At 39.1% G+C, this 22,855-nt stretch overlaps 1 protein-coding gene across 4 annotated transcripts in view; it reads right to left on the bottom strand.

The window, feature by feature from the left end:
- The window catches only part of AFF1 (ALF transcription elongation factor 1), a 170,510-nt gene that overhangs the window by 51,520 nt on the left and 96,135 nt on the right, over positions 1-22,855 (bottom strand). The window lies entirely within an intron of this gene.

Below are 22,855 nucleotides of genomic sequence, written 5' to 3'. Positions count from 1 at the left end.
ACATCCTATCATTTGCTCATTCAACCCCACTGTAGTCACAGCTCTGCATCCAGCTAATTTTCAAGTCTTCACTTCTATGTGTTAGCTTTACATACATTTTTTGTGATGAATTACATACAGAAAGGAAAACGAAGTTCAGTAAACGAAGACACTTGACTTGATTGACCAACAAGATGACCTCCTTCCCCCAACTTCATGACCTGCTTTGTTACATTTACTAAATCAAATGCACCCAGACCTGTCAGGTAGTGTCGAAAAATTGCCAGAAGCCTCATATGACATCAAAACAGAGAAGGGTTGGGTTAATGCATAGACAACACAGGTCAATGCCTAAAGCCCCAGCTCCTTGAATCATGTGATTACATCAGAATCTGAGTTTTCATTTAAAGAGAGTTCCTAGCTCCTATAATTGTGATGAAGAGCTTGAAAATATTACCCAAGTGTAACTGATGCAGTGATGTCTGCCTGAGTCTGCAGGCAGCCTGAAACAGCAGCTCCAGGAGGGATGGGCAGTCCCATGCACCTCATGGTGTGTAAATGTCAAGCTCCATTGCTCTGGGGGTCCTCTCAAAAACACTCCAGCAGAGGACCTTGCGGGTGACAGGAGGAGAGTGCAGCAGGCCTGGTCCACTCAGGGAGACAAACCCCAACATCTGAGGTTATATGGGTAATATTAGTATAAGTAATAAGGATCCCCCTGCTTCTCCTCTACTCCTGCTTCTCTGGAGGTGAGGGGTACTCCTGCTACTTCTGAGGGAAGGCAGGTCCTATGCTGATGCCTCTGCACCTCAGGAATTGGTAGGTGCCTCTAAGTGGGGAACAGGGTTGCAGAAGAAGGGCAGAGCATAATGATGCCTGTGTTCAGTTCAGTGTGCCTAAAACCATGGATTGCCATAAGGTGTGAAAGGAGATCTGGGGCAGAGTCAGAAGTAAGTAACAGTAACACTAATATTTGCCAATTATATATAACAGAGCAGACATGGCTTATATATAACAGAGCAGACATGGCACAGAAATTGGTTTGTTTTAAATATCCCATTCAATATATGCAGAATACTGCAAACAACAAAGCCACCTAGCAGCATCCACAACACATAAGCCAGCTCTTACCTACAAACGCATTTCTACAACTATGTTGCTCAGCGGTGTGAAAAATCCACACCCCACTGAGCAACGCAGTTATCCTGACTAATGCCTGGTATAGACCGCACTTTGTCGATGGGAGAGCTTCTCTCGCCAAAACAGGCTACTGCTTCTCATGGAGGTGAATTAACTATGCTGATGGGAACAGCTCTCCTGTCCGCGTAGTGGTTTCTTCACTGAAGCGCAACAGTGATGCAGCTGCCTCAGTGTAGCTGGACCTCTACAGCCTTATAAGTATAGACCTGCCCTAAGTGTGAATGGATACAGCCAGGGAGAAGAGAAGACGACAATCTCTCATGCCTTTCAAGCACATAAAGGTAGAAGGTACCCGTACATACAAACTCAGCCAACTGATGCACAATGGCATGTGCGTGTGGTCTGCAGCACACAGGAATGCTCAGTGGCAAAAAAATAAGAAGTACTCTCATTCCAGCACCAAGAATAGGAAAGACTAACTGAGAAACGTCAACTGACAGGACAGAACATTGCTTCAAGGTATCCACCTAACATCAGGCCAGAGAGAACAAGCCTGCCTTATTTATATGTATGTGTTTCTAATTTATTATTTTCTATTGTGGAAGCAAAAGGCATCTTTTATACATACTGCCTCACACCAGACTAGCATCAGCCTTAACAAAAATAATGAAATCAGGAAATAATTTAATTAGTTCAATTTGTTGAGCAGCTACAATCACCAACTTGTGGTTAAAACCAACTTTTCATCCCTCATTGAGAGCGTATGGATCAAACCAAAAAACCTGGCTGTCAATGTAATTCTCGAAGGGAGGAGGCTGGGGGGGAGGGATTCTCTAGCATTAACTGAATGAGGTCAGAAAGCCACAGCTCTTGACCAGAAGGAGCACTTCTTCCTGACCTCCACACTTACCTGCAATAAAAGCAGCAAAGTTAGCAAACACATACTGTAATACAGAATCCTCAGTGCTGTCACAAGTAAGTCACTCTAACCTGCCACCGATGTTTTCCATGTGTCACACAGTTTACATGCAGAAGAGTCAAGAGCAGAGAACACACTCCTTTCCCTAGAACACTAAACAATTGAGCATATTTCCTCCTTATACCTATAAAGCTGGCAATATGCCTGTACTCACGTACTGGAGGTTCTACTTTTTCCAGAAAACAAATGTTTGATTCTGATCTTTCTTACGTCAATATAAACCAGAATCCTCTGGGTCAAATGAGTTATACAGATAGAGACATCACTGAGATCTGAATGCGTGCATGTGTTTGTTTGTTCGTTCAAGAGACAAAAAGAAGCGAAACTCTTGTATTACTGTGGTGGAGATATAATCACATCAGAGCTCACGTTGCACAAATGTCAGCAACTGTAACCCTGTAATCCAAGAGGCTTGGTCTACACTAGCAACTTAGGTAGGTATAACTAAGTTGCTCGGGGGTGTAAAACCTATACCCATGAGTAACGCCATTATAACGACCTACCTCCCGGTGTAGACAGTGCTATGTTGAAGTGAGGGCTTCTTCATCAAAATAGCTACCACCTCTTGGGGAGGTAGAGTACACACCGATGGGAGAACCCATCCCGTCGGCACAAGTAGCATATTCACTGAAGCACTACAGCCAAATAACTGCAATATTTTAAGTGAGGGGAAGTCGCTAGTTCCCAGTGTCACAACTGGCCAACTCCCCACTAGCTCTAAAAACATGCACGTCATTACACTGAAATGCAACAACCTCAAAAAGACAAAACTTCTGAAAGCATTCTTGTATAGCATGTGGCACCTGAGAGGATCAGTTATATAAGGGGTAAAAAGGTTTTCAAAATAGTGGGCAGACCAGGATTTAGGTCCTCGCCCTGGCTCAAGTATCAAAGTCCCTTGGCCTTTACAATAAGTAATTGAAAATCAAATTGGGTTTTCCAGTATAGGACCTCACTGTTTCACAGGGTTAATTGGTGGCAGACGTGGGACCCTGTTAACATGAGCTTAAGTCTTTTCTATCAAGTCTGAGATCACACCCTTTGATTAACTTAGTGTAGACTTGCTGAAGTTGGGTTTTGAGACTTGTTCAGCTCTATGTACTGTAACTCCTTACAGTGAAATCATCAAGAGAATTCACTGTGATTCTGTATGTTCATGACTTCTAGCTGACTGTACAGCACAGTTCTAACATGCTAGCAGGAGATACCTTCTTTCATATGGCCTGGTGCAATAAAGAATATGCAGTTGAAACACCCACAACTCCTAAAGACACATCCCAGCATTCAGCAGTAATAGCATAGCATTGTGCTTTGGGGCCATTCTTGCAGGACACTTATTTTTCAAGGCTTACTGTGCTTTGTTAGAAAGGGGTCTTATTTGTGTCTTCCAAGATATTTCACGTTTGACTATAGACATTACCAGAAGAGTACAAACAATTCTGAGGCTATCTGCTTTTACTCTTATGCTAATAGATAAATTCAAATGTAAAATAGCTACTGTAATGAAGAACTATATTTCTCTATAAAAGAATCTCTCTCCCCCCACTTCCACTCCGTAAAGAGACAAGTCAAACCTGTGCTCCTGAGAATATATTAGCTTAATATTTGTACTCTGATATGTTGCCTTATGATAGAAAAAACTGAAAGACACTGCACCACTGCAGTGAACAGACTGCATCAGACACACATCAAAATGTTTGCTTTACAGGGCTCAGTCACAAACTGTCCCAGGTAGAAATGGACATTTATTTTTAGTTCGAAAAAGAGAGAACAAATTGATTTAAAAAAAAGTTACAATTTGGTTTTGAGAACCAAATTCTCCCCTCGGGTGGTGGGCTAGCACAAGGATCTCTGCATTACTTACTCCCCACAGAGCATTGGCATGAAAGGGGAGTGTCTTAATACCTCCTACATACTGCAAACTGGTTTCCCAATCAGCCTAGGCAGGGTCTGAACAGAAGATGAATTTGGTCCAGAAAGGGGCAGTGGACCCTGGTGCCTATCACAAACAGCACAGAGGGGCTACAAATATTATTTCAGTCCAGAAGCACTGAAATAGCAGTGTCAGAGGGCTGTCAAGCTGTCCTGGACCCTAGCCATGGGATGGGGTGGGAGGTTATGTCTACATAGCAACTAGACACTCATGGCAGGCCTGTACCAGCTGCACATTTTTCTCTGCTGTGCAGACAAACCTTGAGTGAGCGTGCACGCGTCTGCATGTGTTTAATTTTTCAGATTGTTCTACTATGCCCATCACTGTGGTACCTGAATACCCATGAATTCCCCTCTCCAACCTTTTTCACAACCCACCCATACAGAACTTGAGTATTTGGGCTTTATATAGGTGGAGTGAATATTACTCAGATGAAGAATGTAAATCCCTGCTTTGTTTCAACATGTTTCCTGACATTAAACCATCATTACCACCCAGAAGTAAGCACTTTCCTTGCCAGTTCTGTAGAGAGGAGTTGGGGGGAAGGGGAAAAAATAACTGTCGTCCAAAGAAGAGGTAAAAAACCTCAAAACTTGAAGTACAAGAAATCAACAAATGTAAAGCAGCTCTATTGAACAATTGTGGGTTCAGAACATTAAGTAAGATATGTTATTTTCCATCCCTGTTAGTAGTTTTATAGCCTGTGGAGAGAACATTTTAATATACTCTCTAAGGAAAACTCAATTTAGCCACCATGCATATTTTCTGGCTGACACTGCCGTTTGTACAAGCTTCAGCCAGGATTTCTTCATGACACACTCATACTAAATTTCAGTTAGGGAATGATGCAGACTCCACTGAATGCCATTTTACTCCCCTGCAAATCGTGTTACTGTCTGTTAACATTCTTTCACAACTACATAACTACATTGGTTTTTTATAAAAAATACCAATTTCCCCTCCAAGTAAATAGATATGGTACTTTAATAGCAGTAAAGAACAACTCATTTAAATACAAGTGTATTTTGCACATTCAGCTTCTTAAGTTCATGCTCAATTAAGGTCTGACTCCTGCTGACTTCAATATGCTTTGAAATAGGTCCATAATGAACAGAAAATGCAACTTCCTGTCCTCATGAAAAAACATAAATAAGATCCACACACTTGCACACTTAGGCCATGTCTACACTACCACTTACAGTCGACAAAACTTATGTCACTCGGGGTTGAAAGAACCCCCCACCCCTAAGTGGCAGTGCACATAGCACTGTTGGTGGGAGAGCTTCTCCCACTGACATAGCTATTGCTGCTCATTGAGGTGATTTTATTATGTCCATGGGAGTGCTCTCTCAATCGGCATACAGCAGCTACTCAAGAGATCTTACAGTGGCATAGCTGCATCAGTACAGCTGTGCCGCTGAAAGCTCACTAGTGTAGATACGGCCTTAGCATTTGGCACTCGTGGTCCTGCCAAATACTCAAACACAACACAGTTCTTGTATTTAATATTAAAAGACCCCAAAACCTGAGAGGTTTAACAAATGGTTGTAGCCTGGAAATACACATATTTATGAATTTTTTAAAAAGAAAAATAAAATATATTGAAAAAACAAACCAGAAAGCCAACACACTTAAAATCCATATCTATGACTACTCAACACAGACCCTGTAAAAATGTTCTTGTGCACTAGCCTAAGACAAACAATTTAATTTGATGGACAAGTAAAAAAAAAAAACAAAAAAAACATTTGCTCATCATGGTACAGAGAGATTATATGCTTTGCAAAATTTGTATGAAATGTATCTTAATTCACGGACTGGCTATTGTAACCTCAAAAACAAAATGAAAAAGTTCAAAAAGTTCAAAAAGGTGAGCAAAGTTAAAGATAAAGTTAAAATTAAATGTTCCCTTAATCATTCCATTAAAATGGTGAGTTTGCACCACATTCTACTCTTTTATAGTTTTTCAGTCTACAAATCTCCCACTTAATTAATCTGAACAACAAACTGGATGAGTAAGAAGTCACCCCACCTCAGGGTATGTCTGTGCTATAGCAGCACAGCTGCAAAAGTAACAGATGGGGTTTTTCCCATCATCCCATCGTAAATCCACCCCTTCATAGCCCCTGAGCAATATAGCTAGGCTGACCTAACTTTTAGCTGTAGACCAGAGCTCAGTATTAACACAAAGCAATACTAATGTATTGTACACTGGGGCACCAAGGAGTCCTAAAATTCAATTCACTGAAACTTTCCAGTTCAATATATTTAAATATGGAGGTTCAGGACAGTGAGATCAATTATTCTAACAGGCAGAACACAAGTCCGCTATTTCTCTTTAATGACTCTATGAATCCACTGGGTTTTGTGTTGTCATTTCTGGTGAACTCAACCCAAGAGCAATTTCTATTTTTACACCAATGAAGATAGAAGAAGAAATAAATATATGGCTGTATGCTTTTTTTTTTTTTTTTTTTTTTTTTATAAAAATTAGGTATATTAATTTATTTGCAGGTTAGGTGTACCCAAAGCCAATGTAGTTCTAGGTGTTGGAAAATTTGGGAACCTCTGATATAAACAAACCTATTGCCAAGTTAATTATGTGGGGGAAAGAAACACATTTTAAAGCAAACATGGATACCTCTACTGGGAGAGAGAGGGGGGATTCAGGAAATGTTGTTGGAAAGGTTTAGGAATAAGTTGCTCAAAAAGTCTAAGCCTCTTCCCCCATCTTGTGATATGCACAAAACCATAGACATGGGCCTACTACTGATGAAATATATTTAAAACATCCAGAAAGTATATAGGTATTTCCCATGAAGCAAAAAAGGATACCACAGACTAATGTCATAAGATTTAATAATGCGTATCTATGAAAATGGTATCTGCAGTTACAGTAATTAGAATACTATTACAAGGACTAAGAGTTCTCATACTCAATAGGTAGGGACAAGAAACAATTAATTATTGCACCACTGTCCAGGTAAATTATGGGCATTTTGCTTTCCACTAAAGCACAAGGTGGTGGCTGTAGTAAGAAGTGAGAGCTTAAAGCCTGCAACCTAGCATAACAGGCTAAGGTTTAAGGCCTAAGTGGAAAAAGCCAAGTTAACAGGAGAATAAGTGGAAAAAAACCAAGCTAACAGAAACCAGCCTGTGAACTTACGACCTGACTGAAACTGGCACAGAGAAAATGCTGATACTGCAAGTATACATATTTCCAAAATATTACTAAAAATACGCAGAAGGCACCACATCCTGACACCAAAGAGATAACTGACTGACTCCCTGAAATGACATTTTGATGAATAGAAATATCTAATAAGGTGATAAATAGAGTTGTTTTGCCCAAATCATCCAACTTACAGTAAAGGGTGGTATTAAACTACATCAAGAGGGTGGCAACTACCTACATCAAAGGGGGCAGAACGGAAGTCTGTAACGGTGTATAAAAGAGGGTGTCAGAGGGAACAACTTTGTCCGGCCTAGGAGATAATGGAAAGTCCCGCCGCTAAGTTGTGTCGAGTACATTGTAACGGAGCGCTCATATTTGAAGTGTACTGGTAGCTATTCTATAGGTTGCTTCTCATTGTGCTTCAGCTGCAATAAACCTGGCCTGGGTGCCTTTATTGCTCAGCTAATCCTTGGTCGAGTCGATTCATTTGATTGTGAGTGCCATCTCGGTTATCTGTGCAGAGCTGGGACAGCACCTACACAGGGGGACACGCACGCAGCCTATACTGACAACACTAACAACCGACAACAGTGGCTAGTTGCAGAATCTGAGTGCTGGACTATATGGACTAATAAAATGCTCCTGTACAGCAGTTCTTTTATTCATATAAAATACAACATATCTAACATTGAAAGAGGACAAAAACAGACTGAAGGGCTCAGTCACCTATTTGTAATTTGGTGATGGCTGAGGGTGCTTTTAGATAAGTGTTTCTCCCTTCACTAGAAGAGAGAAATAGTAAATACCTGAAAAGATTTGGCTTTGCCTATTAAAAGCTAAATAAAACAATGCTATTGATGGGCTCAAATCCTACTGAAGCACATGAGTAGTCTACCTCACTGAAGTCAATGGGACTACTCACACACTTAAAATACTTAAATGCTTTGGTGGAACGGAAACAGAGTGTTCAGTGGTTTGCTGGACCAATATACCTTCAAGCATTTCTCTATATGTAGAGTTAAAAAACATCATGGACAAACAGGGAAGCAGAAGACTGGTGTTTAATAGTCTTCCTCCACATCAGACTTCACCAATCCAAGACAGGTGTATGTGTCAGGAGGGAGAGGGAGCTCCTAATTTAAGAAAGTATTTTTCCATAAATTCTGCACAGACCTACTTTATAGACAACAGCAACTGTGTGGCGAAGGCCATGGAACTTTACATTTCAATCAAAATCCCTTGGTGACCAAGTTCACAGTGCCTTAGTGACAGCAGACATTGCTGTCGTCTCACACCTTGCACAACTCTGCTGAGCATTTTGAAGGGAGTCAGGGAGGAGGCCAGAATGAGAAGGATCAAGGCACTGGCAGTCAGCTATGGCACAGCGCTATCTGGTGCATAAAAGACGTATTGTAGCTGATCAAAAGTTCATCTGGCAGCCAGTAATGGTTCAATTACCAACACAGGAAGTAATGAAGAGGAAGACACAACCTCAGTTCACCTGGCATGAAGAGACCCTTTTGGGTTGACCTCCCACAGCTAGACGGTCATGGCAGCAGGGATAGTGCTACTGCTTTGGACACTGGTGGGGGAGAGAGAAAGACTTAACAGCGTGACAGACCAAAGTCTATCATGTTACTCAACAAATGGAAGAGATAATCCAAGGTCTCATTCTCACACATTCACTCCGCATTCCAAGAGTGTGAAGCGTTCTGAACCTAGTTTTTAAACTGTAACACAATGCAACCAAAATTTTCCAGCCTTGGCAATCTGAAATTGGGTGTCTCAATCCATATTTAGGGTCCTAAACAAAAGTGGCCTGATTTTCAGGGTGGCTGAATTCTTAATACAAACCCCTCTGCTGTACCTTTAAATGTTACATTTCTTATTTAAAAGAAAGCACCACAATGTTCTGCAATTATAGTTCAAAACACTAGAATTACAGTACTTTGAGCTGTACTGGATCACTGGCATAGAATACTGCTGCTATATCTTAATTCTTTCCATTGAAGCAGGTGTAGATATACAACAAGAAAAAAGGAAACAATACATACCAGGAAACATGAAATATATTTTAGAAAGATTAAATATATATTGTTAAGTAGTCAGAAAAAAGTATTACTACACTCAATCTGGAATTAAACTAATAAAATGAAAAAAGTACAAAAGGTGCAATGGCTAATACATCATTGGTGCCAAATTATGAGATATTCATTGTAAACTTAATTTCTAATATTAGTAATTTTTTTCATAGCTAGAAGATCTCTTACTATTAAATCATTAAAAAGATATACAATGGGGGAACTTCTATACTTTTGTGAGATAGGATACAGAATGTGACATACATCTTGCCCTCCTCCATCTCATGCACATCCTAAAAAAAGGACACGTGTTACAATTAATTTTAAAAAGTCATATGATTCACACACATTAAGAGGCTTCTCCCCCACCCATCTTTTAACTTCTTTGCAAGGTGTGCAATATATGCAGTAGTTTAGACTAGCTGCTGTCAACAAAATTGTCCTCAAGACAAAACTGGCCATACATTACTTCACTAGTCATAGGGTGTCATTGATGAAGAGAATGAACACGTTTAAAGCCAGCAGCAGTAACAGCATACAAATTATCTCTGCACAATCAAAGGAGATCTGGATGTAGACATTAACTGGAATGGATGTAAACTGCCTTTCAGGGAAGCATTAAGGTGTTACAGACCTTTCTGTTCATTCCTGTATCACTACTTTCCACCCCACTGCTTATCTGCACGCCTACTACTGTCACATTCTATTTAGAACTTCCTCTGTGATATTCTGTACATAAGAGACAGCCAGTTTCTCTATATTGATCATGAAGGGTAGAGCTGAATATCGGCTTGAGTCGTTGCAGTTTTGTAGAATTTTTTATAGGAATATACTTGAACAAATATTCTGACATTTTTAATGAAAAGGGCATTCGGGGGTGTGTATGTATATCTCCTAAAAAGAAAATAACATCAGTGTAAGAACTAAGAATACTGTAAGTAAGAACTATACCATCTTTAACTTCAGATGGATTTTTAATATGAAGAGAGCATACTGAAAAGTTCCAGGAATGCAAGAAGGCACTAGAGATTGAGCCTTCAACTTCTATCCCATTGGATGTGTTGCTAATTTTGTTTGGTTACTACTAGTTAAGACCTTTGCCTCTAAAGAACTATTAAAACGCCAGTAATCTATACACTCTAGAAAGTGGAGTTTTATTTATTTATTTATTTTTTAAAAAGCAGATTAATCTAATCTATTTTCTATTGTTTTTTTAAAAGCACCAATTTATTCAAACAAATAAACAAAACCAAACAAGTTAACTGCCGTGGGTCTGGTCACTTGAATGTTATGAAGCCTCACTATGAACACAACAAAACTCTGTTTACACGTAGAACCTGTCTGAAAATCACAGAACAAAGACAAATTAAGATCAAGGCTGCTGTACTGTCCTTAATTCACCTGTATGTGTCTAGTTACTACAGGAGAGACCTCAGAGCAGCGGGAGTATTATATTATATGAGTAATATCATCTGCATACAATAAGGCAAGCTGAGGACAGCACAGCAGTCTATCCTCAATGACCACTTATCTGGATTTTTAGGGATTTAATCTCTAACCCCTTAACATTACTAGAATTTATTTTTTTCTGCATTTTCTTAAAATAAAACAAGTCTACAATTGAATCCAGATATATACTGGTAAAACAAGATACATACCAGCAACTCTGTTACTCTTGCTACTGGATGTGATAATATTCTACAATGTATAGTGGAATAGGGTTAAAACCTGTAAAAGTAGTGATGGGCCTTGTTAGGCAGAAATTTTTAATTCTGACTGACAGAAAGATAAGCACTCTTACACTGTGGTGATGGACAGCAGTAATAAGAACCTGAACAAATGCTTTCTAAAAGGTTGCTTAAGATGTTTTTCTGTTTTCCAGACAGGGCTAAAATATGTCTTATGACCATCCTCTCTTTGAGGGGGAGAAGACTACGTTACTTTAGGTTTTTACTGCTGCTAAACTCAAATAGCAAGTAATTTCTATGCTTCCACTGTGGATGATGCATGTAAAAGCAAATAGGAAGGTCATGTGACTTTATTTCTGGCAACAATAATTTATGTAAATTTATAACCAAAGTACACAAACCTGTCCTATTGGCAGGCTGTCAACATGGGTGGCCCTTGTGGACCTCTTTGAAAGAGGTTAAAACAAGGGTTTGCGAACTTTTTTCCAGGACCCCGTTTGAAAATATTTCAGGCTGTGATGACCCCCCCAAAAAGTGACGACCCCTCCCCCCCCCATGCCAGGCTACCCTTACTTCTGCGCTGCTGCTGGGGGTGGCTCTGCCTTCAAAGCACCCAGCCAACAGCTGCTGCTCTCCGGCCACCCAGCTCTGAAGGTCTCTGACTGTCAGTCAGGCACCGGGCTGAGAGTCGCAGCCACAGCATGTGCAGGGGCTGACAGCTCGCAACCCTCCCAAAATAAGCTTGCAACCCCTTGAGGGGTCCCAATCCCTAGTTTGAGATCCCCTTAAATGTTGCTGCAGATAAAGTATGTTAATTTAACAGATCTATTTTTTCATCCAAATCAATTTCTCTCATAGTGGAACTTGTGGTGCACTGGAAATGTATTATTTTATCAAGAGTTCATGGAAAAAAGGTCTTCCAGATCTGCTCTCGAAGGATTTGTTTTATGCACAGAGCATTTTCCTTTAAAAATTCATGACGCAGCATCAATCTAATGCTAGGTGATTTTCTTCCAATGCAAAGTCCTATTATTAATCTCAACAGTGAAGATTTGCTACAAAGTAAAAACACAAAGCAATACTAATAGATAGTGGAACTAACAACGTTATCATGTCAGATGCCCCCAGTTTCACATAAATTTTGTCTGGCATGTTTTACACAATATTTCACATGACTTTTTATTGAACTTTAAGCAGCCTTGCCTGTAGACCCAAGGGGAGTCACATAAATGCAATCCCATTTGCAACAGTGACTCCAGGACAAAAACTCAGTCTTCTGACTGGACAACTAGTTAGAAGTCAGTGAACCAACAAAAGCTGGGAAAATTCAGCAGAATCCTTAAGAATGAATCAAAAAAGTAAGGGACTTTCCTGAAGTTGGGAAAGGCAGTAAAGAGTGAGGAGGAGGAGGAGGAGGAGAAGCATTGAAGTTTGGACAATCAGACATGAGCTCCATGGGGAACAGGAGGCTCAACCACTGCTATCAGCTTATCTTCGGCATGTTTTCATTCCTACTGATGATATGAATTTGAACGATAGCCCAGAGGACCTTGGGAAAAGCTATAGGCCAGAAATCAGAAACCAAGGGCATAGTGTACATAGGAACACTCAGGAATGTTAAGGAGAATCAACTAAAGGAGTGATGTCAATGTGCATAAATGAAAGTGTGTTAAACCCTCATGTGGATGCTTTTATTCAGCAGTATAGTGGTCTCAGATCTCTGTAACTCCTCGAAAGAGAATTAAATTACGGCAAACTAAAACTTTACTACTGAATGAGGTTAACCACACAGGGGTTTAGCACACTTTCATTTATGCACACTGACTTGACACCTTTAGTTGATCTGATAGTTTGCCTGATCTGTCGAGTGTCCCCATAAGGGCAAACCAGAAAAGAGGACCAGCCCTCATAAAAAGTACATTTTCGCTACACAGTTAGTCCGGGCTCTTATCTGGGTGTTGCCTCTATTCTGGCTAATGTGTACAAACCACTTACCAAAGTTGGTGGTGCTTTAAATCCAGGCTAGCTGGCACGGCTGAGTGTATAGGTTTGAGCCCAGGAGCTGCTTTAACCCAGGTTAGTAACCCGCCTACTTTGTTCTCCAATACCTTTGCACAATTCCTCCTAAACCATATTTTCTTTTCCTCTACCTTCTACTCCCTTCTCTTGAAAAGGCACTGCTGCTCCTCCTGTATTTCCAGCTAGAGTGTGAGTTTGCTGCATTGTCTGAATGGAAAAAAAAAAAAAAGACTAAAAACAAAAGAAGGTGATGACTCAAATGTGCTGTGCATTAGGTGCTGGTGAAACGGATTACCCATAACAGCCCCCTAGAGTATAAAACCACATTTTGGTTTCCTGCTACAGGTTTCACCAGCACCTCCCACTTCTGACTTGGTACAAGTAGCTGGTCTGTTTGATATGTTATTTAAGACAGGACATTATTAATCATGTTGGATAAACGTGATTTCAGCTGGCTGGGGAAACTCTGGAAAGCCTACACTCTAGGTTTCCCTACCCAGGAGCACAATGAAATGAAGGCAGTCTCTGGTTTTAGGGTCTAATCTTACTTCAGCTGCATGTCAATGGCAAACTTTCAATGACCTCAGCAGTGCAGGATCAGACCCTTACAGGGGCCACATACTAGAAGCACAGGCTTTGAAGCCAGCTGGCAGCTCTTCACAGTGCTTCAGGGTTGCGGAATGCACAGCACGGTGAACAGTACAGTACAGCCCTGGGGCACCTTACACAGTTTGATTAACCAAAGTTCAGATTGCGCAGCTTCAATCCTCAGCACACATCCAAGTCATGCATCAACCAGCACTACTGCACAGTCTGAAAGTGCCTTGCAGAGATTTTTAAGTGGCCATTTGAAAAGCAATAGCATTTTTAATACTTACACATGTGTAAAAGTATCCTTACATCATCTAACACACTGCGGTTTCTTGGGGATGTGAAAGCAAATTAGAGTTTACTCTAAAAGAACACACACCATTCACTTAAAATCTAATCAATTTTTTAAAATGAGCTAAATGCAGTTCCAGACATGACACCTGTTCTTGAGCACCCCCATAAATTTGTGGTCTTACAATCATATTTTCTTTTTAAAATGCCTCTCTCTCACTCATTGTGTGGAAGATCCCTACCAGCAATTAGAGAACTGACTACACAGGGGAAACAGTACCTGACTAAACACAAAGTTCTGTCAAATGCACAAAATAAGCAAACTGGTGGGGAAAAAAAGAAAAATACATTTCCCTCTGTAATTTCTTTCAGTTACAGAAATCTTATGTTTCTTTTAACAACAGCAGGTAAAAAAAAATGTTAAAATATAAGTGATTTGTAAAGCATGAAACAGCATTTGACTTCTATAGACTTTGGATCAGGACTCTAGGGAATCAGGCTCAGAACTTGGGAAGACTTACAAATGTGCTTTACTTTAAGGATGTGAACATTCCCATTGACTTCAAGCACCTGGCTTCCATGGAACTACTCCTGCTTAAAGTTAAGCACATGTCTAAAGCTTTACTTTTTAATTCTCTCTATTCAACTACGTGGTTTTTGCATTAACCAAACACTTATTGATTTAATTGATTTTAAGGTAAGAAAGGACTATAATGATCATCTAGTCTAACTTTTAAGGAAGCCATTTACTTGAAGTTTCAAACTCTGCAATAACTGACAGCATCCCTAATAAGTGGCTTGGGAAAATCATAACTCTAGATTTTAAAGGCCATTTCTATTAAATATGTTATTGTCTTACTAGATATAACTCCCACTGAAACCAACAATTCACACATCACAGGGTCTTTATGCCAGAGGATTGATTCATTATAGGCAAGTCAGGAATCTATCATCAGTGAAGGTTAAACCTGTAAGATAGGAGACTGAATTTTCTCAGAAGATAGCCCAAGACTATGGAATAAGTCTCTGGAGATTAGAATTCATACAGGACTCACTGATTTCAGAGCCAAGCATAAAACTCACTTCAACTTAGCTTTTCCACAACAGGGAGAAAAAAAAAAAAAAGGTAGAAGGGGAGGGGTGAGAAGAGGAGGCTGCACAGAAAAGAAAAAACCAAAACAAAACCAATTTAAAAAAAAAATTGACTCACTACCTCTGTGGAAAGAGGAAGCTAAATCACATGTAGGACTCTGAGATATTGATAAAGGTTTTGTGAGATGCTCAGCGATCACCCTGATGATTGCAGAGTAAACACCTGGACAGATGTTTGGGAGAGGGGAGGTCCGAAAGGGAGGGGGGGGGGCGTTAATGTCTTCACCACAAAGACTGACCTGATTCCTGAGCACACTGGAGCAAGACTAAGAATTAAGAAAACCTGTTTGTCATTGTTTATGGTGTTAGTTTCACTTTTGCATTTCTAGACAATGTGAAAATAAATAGCTTTCACTTCCTGGTTTACATGCACTGAGCACAATGCTGAGGCACTGAGGTAACAACAACACTGTAGAAAATGTTTAAAGTTTTTTTCTCTCCGCCACTAAAAAAAGCTGACACTAAAATTTTAGCAAAACATCAGAAATAGGTTATTTATAAAGTAATGCTTTTAAAAAATGAATACAAAACCGTAAAGTTTGGCCCTAAACCCTGAGCCTGACCAGCTTCATCAAAGTCTATGGGAATTTTTCCTTTGACTTCACTAGGTGTTGGTGCTAAGTTGTTCACTTTTTACACACACAAATTAAAATAAAAAGGTATGGGGTAACTATTCTATGGAAAGTTTAATAAGCACCACTTAACCTATTCACTTCTGGTCATCTGCTCTCAAATACCACGGTGCACTGTTCATTTGATGTTATTCCACTGATTAGCAACTGTACAAAGCTCAAAGTTATCTTGTTCCTGTTCAGTCTTATAGATGAGCTAATTGTAAACTCAGCAGTCCATCCCCACAAGAGAAGACAGAACAATTCTCTGCTGCCACTGCAGTCATCATGGGCTTGAAAGCAAATCGAACTATTTCCATGGTCTTGCTTTCTTCAGCTGACATGGGATGACCCCAACAATTCAGGCATTTTACATCAAAATGTTCAGTAAACAATGGCTGCACTGTAGTATTTATGCATGAATGCCTAGAGGAAATCAAACATTCTTTAAAGATTTTACACGCTTTTCTAACCCTGAGATGGATTATTTTGTTCAATCTAAAAATAAAAGCATGGGATTCGTCCTTATGTTCAAAGAGTGTAAGAAAAAAGCCTTGTCTCTCTATTTTCTCTCTCTTTGGGTAGAAATGTTAAGGGCTTGTGTTCTGGGGAAACAGGTTGCTTATACATTTTAAATAACAGTTTCTTTAAAAAACAAAACTGATTAATATTAAGGTGAATACTATGTCTCTAAATGGTCTTCACCCAATTATAACTAAAATCTAGATAAAACATTAAAAAATGAAGTGCATGACAACCTGTACTAAATACCCTAGATTGAAAATTCCAGTCAAGAAGTCTTATTTCACAAATTAAGTCGTGGATGGTGTTTTTGCTGTTTTGGTTTGGTTTGGTTTGGTTTGAATAAGAAATCTTGGTATAGATGGAGAATAAAATCTCCCTTTGCTCTGTGGAGGCACATCTCTAAGTTTCCATCCTAAGAAAGAAGTTTCCTTCTCTTAGAAACAAGCAGAATAAGTCTTGTAATAATAAAAAATCCTAGATTCTAACCACCATTTATATATCTTTTTACACGCTCAAAACACTGTACAATCACATTAACTGCTTAATCCACACAGTGCTTCCCACCCTTCCCTTACAAATATCCATGTTTCACTGACACAAACCACAGATTTCAAGCCATGATTTCACAGGGCAGTAGAACCTTATTCAGCTGTGTACCTTTTAATTTCTCCCATGTTTCATTGCAGTGTCTCAATTTCACTCTTCCCCTCCTCCTAAAAGCTTTTCAACTCCATTTCTCATGCAGCACAGTTCCCACAAACCTAAAAAGACTCTCAGAAGGAACCTCTAGCTTCTTACCAGAACCAACACCATTCCCAAGAGAGTAGCAAACTAAGAACACTAGTTTCAGTACTGAAACTTCTGCTTTGCTTCTAGGCCACCTCTCACTCCAGTCCATTCCATTTTGAGAAGGCTTCAAAGCACATCCAGGCTTCATCTACATTACAGAATGTTTGCCAATGTAATTATACAGGTGTAGCTATACCAGCATACCCTCCTACTACAGACGCAGTTCACATCAGGCAAAAGTGTGCTTCTGTTGACATAGTTTATGACAGTTCCAGAATAAAATAAGTTATATCAGCAAATGATTTGCATCTATACTGGGGGTTTTGCCCATATAAAAGACTCATTATAAGAAAAAAATTCACATCCATAGCTGACATTACTACATCATCAAAAATTTTAAGTGTAGACTCTGCTATAAGGGCTGTTTCACCATGATACTTTTCTAAAGAACGATTCCGTGGCATGAAGATCGTTATATAGTGTCACTTTGTCCTCCCAAATAGAATTTTAACATATGGATCTTTAACATGAATGGCCACTTCAAAATTACATATTACTTCAATTGGCAAATCAAGTATAACATAAAATTATCTTAAAAATAGTATATGTGCAATAGCATAATTGTAAATATAAATCCACAGGTCAGAAAATTCAAATTATAGGGTAAAAATGTTCAGAAGTCCCTAAGCGATTTAAGAACTTAACTTCTGTTTTAAAAAATGACTTAGTCCCCAATTATTAAACACATTTAGGCATTGCTCTGCTCAGGGTTGCAAAGCTTAAGTAACTAAAACAGCTAAATCCTATTTTCAAAAGTGACTTAGGCACCTGGGAGCCTAAGTCTCATTGGAAGTTAATGGTAATTAGGCTCTTCAGTGCCAAAGTCACTTCTGAAAATGGGGCATACCTATCTGGGGGCTTGTCTTCATTTCAGCAGTAGCTCAAGGTACAACTTGAGTACCTCTCCTAACCCAACTCTCAAGACAAAAATCTCATGACAAAAACCAGTAATGCTGTGGAGATGCAGCACAGCCACCATCTCAAAACAGCACTGTTTATCAGGTGCTAATCCAATCTCAGGGCTTAAAATGCTACAGCGGCACAGCTGTGCCACTGTAGCACTTCAGTGACACTATCTACGCCAAAGCGAGGGATTCTGCTATTGGCACTGATAATCCAGTTCCCAGAGAGGCAGTAGCTAGAAGAATTCTTCCATCAACCTATCTGCTGTCTATACGGGGATTTAGGCTGTCTTAACTACACTGCCCATCCCCTAAGCAACATAGTTATGCCAACCTAATTTTCTAGGTGTTGAAGACAAGCCCTAAGTCACTTTGGTCTTGCAATGCGGAAAGACCACCACCTAAATATCTTTAAAAATCTGGGCCTTAATCACTTTGGAATCTAGATCCCATTAACTTTCAATCAGACTTAGGCTACGTCTACACTACAGCCTATGTCGGCAAAATATATGTTACTCAGGGGTGTGAATATTTCACCACTCTGAGCGACATAAGTTAAACTGACCTAAGCACTTAGGTGAGCTTCTCCTGCTGACACAGCTTCTGCTGCTTGCAGAGGTGGTTTTTTCATGTCAATGGGAGAGCCCTCTCCTGTTGGCATAAGAGCATCTTCACCAGACTCGCTGAAGTGATGCAGCAGTATCAGTACAGCTACACTTCTGCATAAGCATAAACATGGCCTTAGGTTCCTGAATTACATTACTTTTGAAAAATGGGACTTTGGCACTTTTGAAAACTTTACCAGGGCTCCCACATCATATATCCCCCCTCTCTTGCACAGATGCAGTGTTCTGTAGTAAATGTAATAATACCACAAACACAACTCAAAACAACACACACACGACAAATTCCAGCTGCTGCAGGAACCACCACCTATATACACTGCCTGACTTCTGAGTTTAAGGATGTCAACTACAGTTTTTGATTAATATTGGTTTCTCACATTTCACTTCGTTTAAAATATTTAAAAAGCAAATATAAAACAGTAAGTGACCAAACACCAAAGAAAGTGATATTCAAACACACTGACATAAATGCACTAGAAAAATGTGGGTATCAATGGAAACCTACATTATGATTTTAAACAACCAAAGTGCTCTTTTTCCCTTCTTTCTTCAAAAAATAGTACAACCACCACTATTGTTTTAGTTACTGATATAATTATCTTTCCCTCCTATGGACTGGGAAACATCATTTCTCCAGAAACAAGCATTATAACTACCTTTCCCAGTGTACTTGTATAGCCTGCACTAAAACCTATGCCTTCATGTCTACACTGCTATTTTTAGCCATGATAGTGCAGGTTTGTCTAACCCTGCTGCAATCACACCTCGGATTGTGGTGTAGACGTAAGCAATCAGTTCAAAGCCCACTGAAGTCAATGGAAGGACCCCTACTGGATTTCAATGGACTTTGAGTCAGGTCCTAAGTGGGACGCATACAACTCAAAGAGAAGGAGTAAAGGCATGAGTGATGGAAATGTGGTCTATCAGCAATAGAAAGCAAGAGGGTTTTGAGAGATCTGATTGAGGAGATGCTTTATGTAGACTATTCCAAATTACACGATGGAAAAAGCAGCTGTTGATTTCCTCCTAATAACTGAGAGAGATTTTTCTTCTTCTTTCTTTTAAATTCAAGTCCCATTTCTCAAACTGTAATAGAAACGTTAAGAAATGTTTTAAAACTTCATTTCCAAATAGGGGTAATTCAACATTTGGAAAAAAAAAAATAAAGGACATCCTCTTGATTACAGAGGCAACTTTCCCCATTGCTTTATTATTGCCTTCAATGCAAAGAACATATAATAAAATACAAACTGATTTTTTCCTGCACTGTCCATTTGCAAACTGGTGTTTCCCAACATGATTAAAATTAAGTGTCTAAATTTTAATTATAAAAGTTCTTCACCAGTCCCATCAGGGATCCCCACATTCTGAAACATTTATTTTATTAAGAACATTGTATCCAGTCAGCCATGCATCAAAGTTGGAACAATATAATTTCAGTAGGGCTAACACACTAAGCATGTAGCTTTTCTATAAAAATGTCAAGCCTATGTTCCATTGAAAGTCATGCCATTAGATACCCAAGTCACTTCTGAAAATGTGACTTAAGTACTTTTTAAAATTTCATCATAGATTAAGAGAAAAAGATGTCAAGGCTATGGGCCAATAGGTTCCTATGCTTCTACAGTTCCCAGAAAATGAAATGATCCTAATTTCATGACAAGGTGATTTGATTTTTTCCTTGTAGGAATAACAAATTCGCTGAAAACAATGCCACATAATTTATAATTTATAATTAAAACCTAGCAATGGGGCCACAAGGCGGTTTTTATGGTACAGGACTGTTGTCTTGTTTAGTGTATGGGTTACCAGGGCATTTGCCAACGTCTACCTAATGACAGGTAAAAAGAAACTTTCCCTATGTCATTCCAGAACTGCTTTCTGCAGGGTTTCCTGCATGTTCCTTTGAAGCAGCAGGTACTCTGTTGGAGACAGGTCACTGGACCAGGTGAACCATGAGCCTGATCCATGGCAATTCCTATGTTTTCTATGTTACCGTTTTTGCAGGCCATTTCATGGTTTTTCTCATGCATACTGTTCTCACATGATAAAGAAACATGAGTGAGAAACGGCCACACTCCAGATAAATATATCCTGTACATTTTAAAGCATCTAGAGAGAAATATGAAAACTTGAAGTCACTTTATGAACCAGGCTCATATGAATCTAAGTCATATGAATATAAGCCATTAATCCATTCTTTGTCTGAAAGGACATAAAGTCTCTGTACTGGGTTTATTTCAGAGATAATCCCAGGCAGTCTGATGCATGGTAGGCAATAAATGTCTCCCACTGTTGGAAAAGAAAGAAAGAAAAAAGACTGCGATGTGGGGGTATATATACTCAGAGGAAATACGAAAGGAAGGCTATAAAGCACACAAGGGATTATTGCTACTATAGCAAACACAGACAGCGAAGATAAATACAATTAATTCATCTTCAGTTTCTTTGTTAATACTTCGTTTCCATAAATAAGACCATTTTTGCTAAAATTAACACCATCTTTTCAGAGAAAAGGGGAGGAAATGAATCCTGCTTTGTAGTAGGGAAAGCCATGTAAGCAAGGAAATGAGGAAGATCCCTAACATTCATGCAACACTGACTATGTCGTTCCAATACTTCCTGACAGAAGACACCTATTGCAGAACCTGGCCCCACTGGAGTAGGCCAGATAAATTATGGCAGATTCAATAAATATTCAGAGTTTTCCCTTTGTAAAATACTCATATGTATCCAAGTCAGAGTCACTTTAATCTGAACAGAAATCAACATAGTAAGTCAGTATTTATGGTTTAAAGATGCAAAATATCTCACAGCTTTAAGCATTTTTTCTTTGATATAAATATAAAAAGGTGATAAGCTCAAAGTAAGTGACCCAGATATTTTTAAAGGGAAAAAGTTTGGTTGGCTCTAAATTTGACTCAACTTGGTGTCCTCCTACTGTTCCCTCATTCTCTCTACCTTTACTTCTATTTGTAAAGTCTATGTAGTCCACATAAATCACTGTCAGTTAGAACACATCCCATAAGGAACATAGTAACAAACCAGTATCTTGTGCAATGGAGGAAAACAAATCTTAACACAAAAAAATTGATTCTGACAACAAGATTTACAGTTATTAATTAAAAACACAAAAGTAGTAATAATGCCACGTTAAGGTTTAGAAGCCAACCACTCAAAAGTCAGGACATTCTAATCATTAGCATTTCCCCCGTAATATAACAAAGCCCCATTGCACACACACTGTATTTTATTATGCAGATTTTAAAACGAACAGTTAATGTCAATGTTTGCCTTACTATATACAACATCTCAAGGATAACATTATAAGGGAACCCCTAACATTGAATTTTTTGACTTCTGAGTGCTTAATTTCCAAATTTCAAACCTGCATTAAAATAAGTGTTTGCATTTAGGTCCTTATTTCAGTGAACACTTAAGCACGTGCATAAATGCTTTGTTGAACTGGAACCTTAATTTCCCTGAGGTTTTAAAAGCAATTTTATTTTTTAGTTATTTTGGAAAAGAGTAAGTGCCACTTAATCATCACAGTTCATCCTAAATGTAAGCAACTCGGGGAGAAAATATGTGCATCTGCCAATTTAAATGATTTTATCTTTAGGAATAATGAATTGATTTTCTATTTCTTCCCCTTCTTTCTCAATAAAAGTTACTAAATAAGCCAAGTTGGAAGTTTGTAGCTCTGAAGCATAAATTTCAATGGGAACATATGGAGAAAAAATGATTTTCCACATCTGTAAACAGCAAAAACAGCTGAACCAGTTTTGCACATACGAAAAGTTACAACAATCTGGGTTGAGGACAAGCAAAGAAAATGTCATACCAAACAGAATTTGCTGTGCAATGTTCTGTACATCACACATTTGACCAAAATGATGTAGCAGAGACCCCTGAGTTATATAGCACCACCCCCTACAAACCAGGCGCTGTGATACTAAATACAATTTATTTCATAACACCCCTCCATTTTCAGTGGGCTGCAGGTTTTAGTATGAATCAATTGCCAACATTGTAGAACTTGTCAAAGTTGGGAGCAGTTTGGGCAGTTACATTGGTGGTGACAGCTGGGTTATTTGGAACACAGGAAAGCAAGTCTGCTTTGTTTTCTCCAACCAGGAGATGCTTGAGGTTCCTGGGATCTGAGAAAGGCTACAACTCCTCTCTCCTCTCCTTCTGAACAAGGGCAAACATAATTTTAAATGTAGGGCAAGGAAGGAGATTTGGATTCCTTGTTTCATACCTTGACAGTAACTACTGTTCCCCACGTCACACTGTTCTTCTATCTGCCATTCT

Source organism: Emydura macquarii, unplaced genomic scaffold (assembly GCF_026122565.2).
Source record: "Emydura macquarii macquarii isolate MOO-44397 ecotype Brisbane River unplaced genomic scaffold, CSIRO-AGI_Emac_v2 contig_1790, whole genome shotgun sequence".
Classification (NCBI taxonomy): Eukaryota; Metazoa; Chordata; order Testudines; family Chelidae; genus Emydura; species Emydura macquarii.
The sequence above is the reverse complement of the archived record's forward strand: the minus strand, read 5'-3'. Positions and strand labels throughout refer to the sequence as shown.